Source organism: Megalobrama amblycephala, linkage group LG16 (genome assembly GCF_018812025.1).
Source record: "Megalobrama amblycephala isolate DHTTF-2021 linkage group LG16, ASM1881202v1, whole genome shotgun sequence".
Taxonomy (NCBI): domain Eukaryota; kingdom Metazoa; phylum Chordata; class Actinopteri; order Cypriniformes; family Xenocyprididae; genus Megalobrama; species Megalobrama amblycephala.
The window spans coordinates 27,433,615-27,442,608 of record NC_063059.1 but is presented as its reverse complement, the minus strand read 5'-3'; the positions used below and the strand labels follow the sequence as shown (position 1 = coordinate 27,442,608).

The following is an 8,994-nucleotide window of genomic DNA, read 5'->3' as shown; positions in this document are numbered from 1 at the left end:
GTAAGACTCGCTGATACTAGACTCCATTTCTGATAACAGAGTAGCCTATATGTAGTGTTGTAGGTAGCAGTAAAACTGCAAACTTAGCAAAGTAACGTTAGATAGACAATCACATATAAGTTGCATATAAGTTGACTGTTATCAAAGTAAAGCCACTGTTCTGTAAATCTGAGTTAGTCTATTTATCTATTTATGCTAACGTTACCACAAAAGCCTGTTGCTGTATTGGTTGAGATGACTGCAGAGACCGATAAATTTGCGAGATGAACCACTGATGTAGTGCAGACTATAACAAAATAATGTTAATTACTGTAAGCTTAAAAATATAATTGACACCCACTTTTGATAAAATATTTGATCTACGTCCGTGAGTAACCTCAAACGTGCATATGTTAGAGGTATTGCCTTCTTATTTGGGCAACGACAAACCCACATTTTTTCACTTCAGAATAACTTCAGTTCCTTGAAATATTATGTAACGTTATTGAACTTGTCATTTCAGACTCCAATCGCGTCTGCTGCGTTAGTGAAACCCCATATGGGCGTGGTGAAAAAATGCGGAACTACCTGCTATTACTGGCTGTAGTTTTAAGCCTCTGGTCTTTTTACAGAATAAAAATGCATAAATCTCTCATCTCATGCTGATATGAAGGGGGAAAGCACGGTAATTCGAAAATACTAGTGGTATTCTACTAATACAAAGCTTAATGCTAAATCCTGAAGTATCCCTTTAACCTCTTGAGACGCACTGTCCCAATCTCGGGTTTGACTTCACTTCGTTTACCATGGTAAACATTTACTGTATAGACCACTGTCTAAAAATACTAAGAATGTTAAAGAGGACATATCATGAAAATCTCACTTTTTCAATGTTTAAGTGCTATAATTGGGTCCCCTGTGCATCTACCATCCTGAATACATGAAAAAGCACATCCAAGTGACTTTGTTTTGGTTAGCATTTCTCAGCAAGTATGTGAAAAAATAAGCCGTTCAGATTTCGCTCCCCTTGTGACATAGGAAAGGGATCTTATAATATTACCGCCCCTTAATCTGTATATTTCCACCCATGGCGCCACCATTTTGTTTTCGCAAGTGACAACGGTATACCAGTAACTGGTCCTGGAGTGCAGCTGTCCTGCACTGTTTAGCTACACCCTGATCAAACACACTTGAATGCCTTCCGGATTACTAAAGCTACGTGAAGGAAGGTGAGTTGGGTCGGAGCAAAACTCTGCAGGACAGCAGCACTCAAGAATGACTGTCCCTGAGCTTGTGATACTGTATGTCTCAGCTATGTAAACATTATCACTGATTTGTTAACGGCTATAATAGTAAACATATGAGTCTCCATAAACTCCTGGCATCTGAGCCACTAAGGATGCAGTGGTGTAATTTTATTTATGAAGGGAATGTGTCTAAATAAATTAATATACCAGTATGTGCAAGTCATTTTTCACCAAAATGCTTTGCACACAGGATTTGCACAGAAGTTGATTCTCAAAGATGGATCGATACCAACTGTTCATGATCCAATTTCATATATATTTTGTGATGTCTGCAAATTGTCTTTCTGAATGTTTTTTTTTTAACACATTGCTAATGTACTGTTAAATATGGCTAAAGTTACCTTCTTACTGTATTCATGGAGATCAGAGCCATGTCATTTTCATTTTTAACCCGAAAACACTTGAAGTCTGTATAATTCATAAACGCATCTCCATTCTTATTGAGTCTCTTCAACAGTGTGTATCTTTAGCCACATTAGCCATACAGTAAGCTATCAAACACATTTAGAATCAAAAATTAGCAAACATTCACAAAATACATGCCATACCTACATGATCTGATATGCTGCATCACAAACAGTTTGTAATGATCCATTTTGAGTTATATTTGCTGTGTAAACTTCTCCTGTTTATTTATGCCTCAGTGTATTGGAATTACAGGCTTGGGGGCGGGAGCACAAGCTCATTTGCATTTAAAGGTACACCCACCAAAAAAGCACATTTTTTCTCCCACCCAAAAATAGGCAGTTAAAGGTGCTAAAGAGGATCTTTTCGTCGACTGAGAAACCAAAGACTGTTAGTGAGTTTTTGAAATGAGCGCATGCATAAGAACAACCCCCCTCCTTCACAGCTCATTTCGAGGGAACGCCTCCCAAAACTCGTGCACGAGTATTGGAACACGAGTGTTTACCACCGGCATTCGCTGTGTCGTGTTAGTGGATTCATTATGTCGGACTCACCGCAGGTAACTCATAATCTGCAGTTGTTACTCCTGTCTCCTGACAAAAACATTGCATGCGGCGCCTGTAGAGTGTGGAAAGTTACTGGAGTGCGCAGCCGTGCGCGTCTCGCGTCTCGCACAAGTAACGTCATGGCAGTGATTGACAATCCAGAGGGCCAATCCGCGCACGTCTTTCACAAGGAACGTAATGGCAGTGATTGACAAGCCAGAGGGCCAATCGTTTACGCGATGATCGCGTAAACGATTGGCTGATGTTTTTAAGGCCCTACCTCGTGCACAGATGATGTATATTAATATTATTCCTTTCAGTGCACCTAATAAATAGTCTTTTATCAGTTAGTAAAGACAGTTTCAAGTAATATTGCAAAAATGTATAAAACAAAACATCCTCTTTAGCACCTTTAAGGGCTAACTCAATTATTACTTTACTTTATTGGATACCTTTATTGTTGCTGTATCTTATTCTTCTGAATCTGATTCTTCTCAGTTACCATCTGAAAATAAGAAAGAAAAGCAAATAAAAATCAAATCAAAATAAAGAAAAACAATTATTCATTGCAGTATTACTCATTGAAAGTCAATTTAAACTGAGGGTGCTACTTTTTACCTACTTCTAAAATGATTATATCTAAACTAACAAACGCAATTATGAGTTTTCAATATTGACATTTGCTACAGTGAGCTGTGAATTATGGGTTATCAGTATCGATCCCAATCTTCCATATGGGTGCACCCCAGAGTCCCGGTAAAACTAGTGTCCTCATAGACCAGGCTTCTGTCAATCTAACAACACACTGAGATTCTTCAGTCAAGTCAAACATAAAAAACATGTTCTCATGATGTCCTCATAAAACACGTGTCCTCATAAAACAGGTGTAAAGCTACACACAACCTCACATACTGCCATGAACACGCATGTAATGTGATGCATATTAGGGCTGCACGATATATCGCATGAGATTGTCACGCGCATTTCGTCAGTAAAGCCGGTTCCCTGATTACCGCTAAATCTCCATCACCTGCTTTCAAATGGAGCGGCATTTAATAGACAGAGCCGTAGTTCACTGAAAAGCCACGCAATATCGCGTTCAATATCGAAGGCGATTCATCTGCGATATGAACGTGATATTGCGTAGCTTTTCAGTGATCTACGGCTCTGTCTATTAAATGCCGGTCCATTTGAAAGCAGGTGATGGCGATTTAGCGGTAATCAGGGAACCGGCTTTACTGACGAAATGCGCGTGGCAATTTCATGCGATATATCGTGCAGCCCTAATGCATATATAAAGCCATGTAGGGCTGCACAATATATAGTTTTGTCACTGATACCTATCCGTGGGTGTGACATTGCAGTATAAATGAAGTCAAGTAGGCTATAGGGATTATAGTTGATCTGTGATCCGTACAGACTAGGGCTGCATGATGTATGGTTTTAGCATTGTATCCCGATGTGTGCATCCACAAAAGTCACATCACAGGATGTGCAATGTCAAGTAGGGATCGTAGTTGATCCGAACGGTCCAGCTGCCCCCCGGTTAAGAGCGCATGTGATTCACGTATTAACTGCAAAGTTTAACCATCATAGAGTGAAAGCTTATCATTTGCTTGTGTTTTTAAGTCCTGTCAATTTAAACATCAAACGCAATATGAACTCGCACTGTTTTCTGACAGACAGACAGCACGTGAACACAGAGTTCAGTTCTCTTTCTCTTATCTTTGAGCTTGAACAAACACTCTCAGCGAAAACAGTCGGTTCTGTATTGTAAACAATTAAGAAAATGGATGCATATAATATTGGTCCCATACGTGCTTTCCTCAATGTGTGTACCTCAATACAGATAGATTAACCTGAAAAACATAAAGCACTGCTTATTTTAATTTGTATCTTAGTTTTATTGTGTTTATCTAAGCTTGTAATTCGTTTATTATTCTCTAAGCAGATGCACTACCCTACAAAATTATCCCAATCATCCTAGAATGATTAATTATTTTCAAATAGAGCTATTCAATTCATCTGGTGGAATTGTTTTCATATCGCAATATATAAATTGCAGAAAAACTAAATATTGCAATGTCAGTTTTTCTGCAATATTGTGTAGCCCTATTACCCTGAGTAACATTTAACCTTTAATAATAAAACAAGTAAAATCATGACTGTAAATAACATATAATATACCTGACACAGGTGAAATCACTGATGAATCTTTGTGAATACTGTATGTCTTCCTCCAGAGCTTGGGCTTTCTCCATCACTGTTTCACTTCAGCATGATCTGATGTGTCTTCTGTCATCTTCTGTTTTTAGTATAAACATCAAAAGATAAATTATAGTAAACAGCAAGTTATTTTCATACTTTATTGTATGATATTTAAGAATTATGTATAATTGAGGATCAATATTCCTTCATAAATTTTCACAATTGATAAATTATAGACAATAATACTGACAGTATTAATTTGACTGAATAAGACTGACAGTTCTGATACATCTTATCATAGCCAGTACATCTTTGTTTCTTAATGTCTTTAAATCAAGCAGAACTGTAGTAATATTTACAGTAGGCTGGTATGTGAGGATACTGTACTGGGTGAAATGCCGTCCCCTTCATAGACTGTAGTCATGACAACGCCTTATTATGATGGCTTGGCTAGGTTATTGCATGTGATCAGAAAATGATGCAGTTACAATTATAGTTAAATCGAAAACCAGTTTAAAATGACAAGCATCGCTGATTCCCTCCTGACAGTCTTTAAACACAATCACAATCTCGCTAGCGCCGTTAGCATCGCGCGCTAGCTGCTTTATAACTGTAAAACGAGCTGCAAAGAGCTTACAAGACATGCACAAACAAGCCAAACTGACCCACAAGCATTTAAAAAGCAGAATAACTTACCTTTAAAATAACAGCAGCCTCCATCAGGTGCTCAGATGTCTTCTCAGGTGCAGAGTTTCTATCCGGTCCAAACAGGAAATGAACTTGAAGCATGACTCTGATTAAACCATACTTATTACATTATAAACGGGATTAAAATAATAATAATAAATATATGTGATGTGAGCGCACGAGTTAATGTGTGGTTGTGTTTACATGAATAGCATATGCTAACGAGCTAACGTAAATAAACTGTATAAATACTGAGTAAACAGCGTTCAAGTTACTTTTATACTTTATTACATGACATTTAAGGGATATTTTTAATCGAGGATCACTATTTATTCATATATTTAATTCACAAATGAAAAATTATAGGCAATAACACTTAAATAATTAGTATTTTGCATTAACTTGCTTGTTATACAGACCTACGCTGAAGCTGAATGAGGCTCCGCCCACCGGCGCCATCTTGTCTCGCTTGTTGTTCATTGCGTATGCAGCCAATAGGGGCTGCGGAATTAGACTCCGCCCGTCGGCGCCATCTTGTTTTCGTGATTTCCCGCCTACCAGTACCGATCTGACCAATCACAGGCCTCAATACTTACACTTGTGTGAAAAATGCAAATTTTCGATGACGCCGGTACAGTACCAGGACCCGGCTGCAGGGGCGCACTCTCGTACACAGAGGATACACAGTGTATGGTATAAAATCAGGTTTTTGTGGTATATAAGGACATGCCGCGAAAATTGGAGAGGGTGCTTCTGGGACATAGAGAAAGGCATCTACATTGCCGGAATTACAAGGACATGGCCTGTGTCCTCATAAACCCAAATGTCCCCGTAATGCCGGTGCGTATTCAGGTCAAAAGTCCTCGTAAACCACAAAAACCAACACACACACACACACACACACACACACACACACACACACACACACACACACACACACACACACACACACTGTGGCAAGCTGCTTTAACATTTATTCCAGTAATGTGTTTTTATGTTAATAGTACTTACTTTACATATAGCATGTGACTAGTATTCTGTTTTAATTAGTCACTAAAAGAAATTCAGGAGACACATTACTGCAATTTACATAAATACATGGTTGCTTGCAAAGTTAAATGTACATATAAGGAACAGCTGGAGGACCAATTTGCAACATGATTGGGTATAAAAAGAGCCTCTTAGAGTGGCAGTGTCTCTCAGAAGTCAAGATGGGCAAAGGATCACCAATTCCCCCAATACTGTGGCAAAAAATATAGTGGAGCAATATCAGAAAGGAGTTTCTCAGAGAAAAATTGCAAAGAGTTTGAAGTTATCATCATCTACAGTGCATAATATCATCCAAAGATTCAGAGAATCTGGAAAAATCTCTGTGCGTAAGGGTCAAGGCCGGAAAACTATACTGGATGCCCGTGATCTTCGGGCCCTTAGACGGCACTGCATCACATACAGGAATGCTACTGTAATGGAAATCACAACATGGGCTCAGGAATACTTCCAGAAAACATTGTCAGTGAACACAATCCACCGTGCCATACGCCGTTGCCGGCTAAAACTCTATAGGTCAAAAAAGAAGCCATATCTAAACATGATCCAGAAGCGCAGGCGTTTTCTCTGGGCCAAGGCTCATTTAAAATGGACTGTGGCAAAGTGGAAAACTGTTCTGTGGTCAGACGAATCAAAATGTGAAGTTCTTTTTGGAAATGGCCATGTCATCCGGACTAAATAGGACAAGGACAATCCAAGTTGTTATCAGCGCTCAGTTCAGAAGCCTGCATCTCTGATGGTATGGGGTTGCATGAGTGCGTGTGGCATGGGCAGCTTACACATCTGGAAAGGCACCATCAATGCTGAAAGGTATATCCAAGATCTAGAACAACATATGCTCCCATCCAGATGTCATCTCTTTCAGGGAAGACCTTGCATTTTTCAACATGACAATGCCAGACCACATACTGCATCAATTACAACATCGTGGCTGCGTAGAAGAAGGATCCAGGTACTGAAATGGCCAGCCTGCAGTCCAGATCTTTCACCCATAGAAAACATTTGGCGCATCATAAAGAGGAAGATGCGACAAGAAGCCTGTATTAGACAAGAATTGGACAACATTCCTATTCCTAAACTTGAGCAACTTGTCTCCTCAGTCCCCAGATGTTTGCAGACCGTTATAAAAAGAAGAGGGGATGCCACACAGTGGCAAACATGGCCTTGTCTCAACTTTTTTGAGATGTGTTGATGCCATGAAATTTAAAATCAACTTATTTTTCCCTTAAAATGATACATTTTCTCAGTTTAAACATTTGATATGTCATCTATGTTGTATTCTGAATAAAATATTGAAATTTGAAACTTCCACATCATTGCATTCTGTTTTTATTCACAATTTGTACAGTGTCCCAACTTTTTGGAATCGGGTTTGTAGTTGGAACAAGTTCATCTTTTTGAGTAATTATCTTAAAAACTTAAAAAACAACAACAATTTGTTGGTTGAACATAATTTCATTGGAATTTGTCATAGTTCAAAAGATTGATGGATTAATTGCAGTTGTTTGCCAGTGAATCCTAAGGAAATCTTTGTTTCAGATACCACCTGTTTACTTCCAACCAGGGCGGTAACCACCATAAACATTGAGGTGGTCCCTCCCAATAATTAGAAATGGCCAAATTGTCCCCCCTAATATTCAATATTACTGATACTGCTCTGCTGCTCTCCATTATGCATTGCTCTGTTTGTTGTTAGGATGAAAAAAAAGTTTTAAAAGTTACATTTTTGGGCTGGTCTGCCTCAGCAGTCTAAAGGCCTGTACACACCGGGATGAATATCGCACGCGTTTATCACCAGCGTTTTTCGAGACGTTTTTTTGTATTCATACCCAAGCGATTTTCACTAGTGATGCACAGAGTGAACATGCAAATTCACTCCCTGACAGTGTGTGGTGCTTGTTCTAACGGTGCAAATAAACATACTTATGATATTAATTACACGGTATACTGATACACGACGTAGGAAGCTAGGGAGCTGTTTGAGATGCAGGGATAGTTTGTAGGGGTCTTCCTCATCTACTAACTTCCTCTTCGTCGTCTTGGTATCAATGTGTGCTCAGCAAGAGCGATTTGTGCTTGAGTGCCACCAAGTCGTGTTTTACTGTAACTTCAGCATCTCCAGGCATGTGAACAAAAGCACCACTCTCATTGGTCGGCCAGTTTTTAACACGGCGCGTCAAACCAAAAAAATGAACCCGTCAAACATTAAAAAAATGTGTGCACACTCACATTGGCGCCCTTTGTTTAGTCACGAGGTGTTAAACGTCGGTGATAATCGCGTGCGATATTCATCCCTATGTGTACAGGCCTTAACAGTGCTCATCACTGGCAGAATGAGTGAGCTGACCAATCAAATCAAAGAAGGCGGGGCTTACTGTTCACAGAAGATGAGTGCGAATTCCAATGCAACGCTTTTGTTTTAGCAGTGAAAGAGTATGTAGCTAAACATTTAATATTTGACGACTGTTTATGATTGAAATATTCAGCGACTGACAATAATATCCAGTGATGCAAACTACTCAACATTTTTATGAAATTTACCCATTTTGTATTGAAAACACGCTATTATTTGATTAATATATGATTAACGTAATTCATAACTGAATGTGACAAGACAAGAAATGTTTCGCGTTTTTGAAATATTAGACATACAAATAAGAGCGAATATATATAAAAAAACTTTGCAAATAGTTTAAATTAAATAGTTTAATTCCTTTTAATTAAAAAAAATTACCTCCTCCCCACCCGTTACTGCCTTGCTTCCAGCTAGCATTTTTTGTTGGTACCTGGTTGTAGTTTTACTAAGAATTTTTCTA

The 8,994-nt window shown here is 38.7% G+C and overlaps 1 long non-coding RNA gene across 3 annotated transcripts; it reads right to left on the bottom strand.

Annotated features, from left to right (window-relative positions):
- Positions 1-2,285: 2,285 nt before the first annotated feature.
- On the bottom strand, positions 2,286-6,084 carry LOC125249577. Of its 3 annotated transcripts, none has more exons than XR_007180585.1 (5): positions 5,551-6,084; positions 5,141-5,237; positions 4,424-4,541; positions 2,689-2,741; positions 2,286-2,309 (listed from the first exon to the last, which is right to left on the bottom strand). It is a non-coding gene; the product is annotated as an uncharacterized LOC125249577 (long non-coding RNA). The 3 variants fall into 3 exon arrangements; XR_007180583.1 differs by having other exon boundaries at positions 2,287-2,309; positions 5,141-5,198; positions 5,551-6,081; XR_007180584.1 differs by lacking the exon at positions 2,286-2,309 and adding an exon at positions 2,480-2,512 and having other exon boundaries at positions 5,141-5,198; positions 5,551-6,081.
- Positions 6,085-8,994: the final 2,910 nt, after the last annotated feature.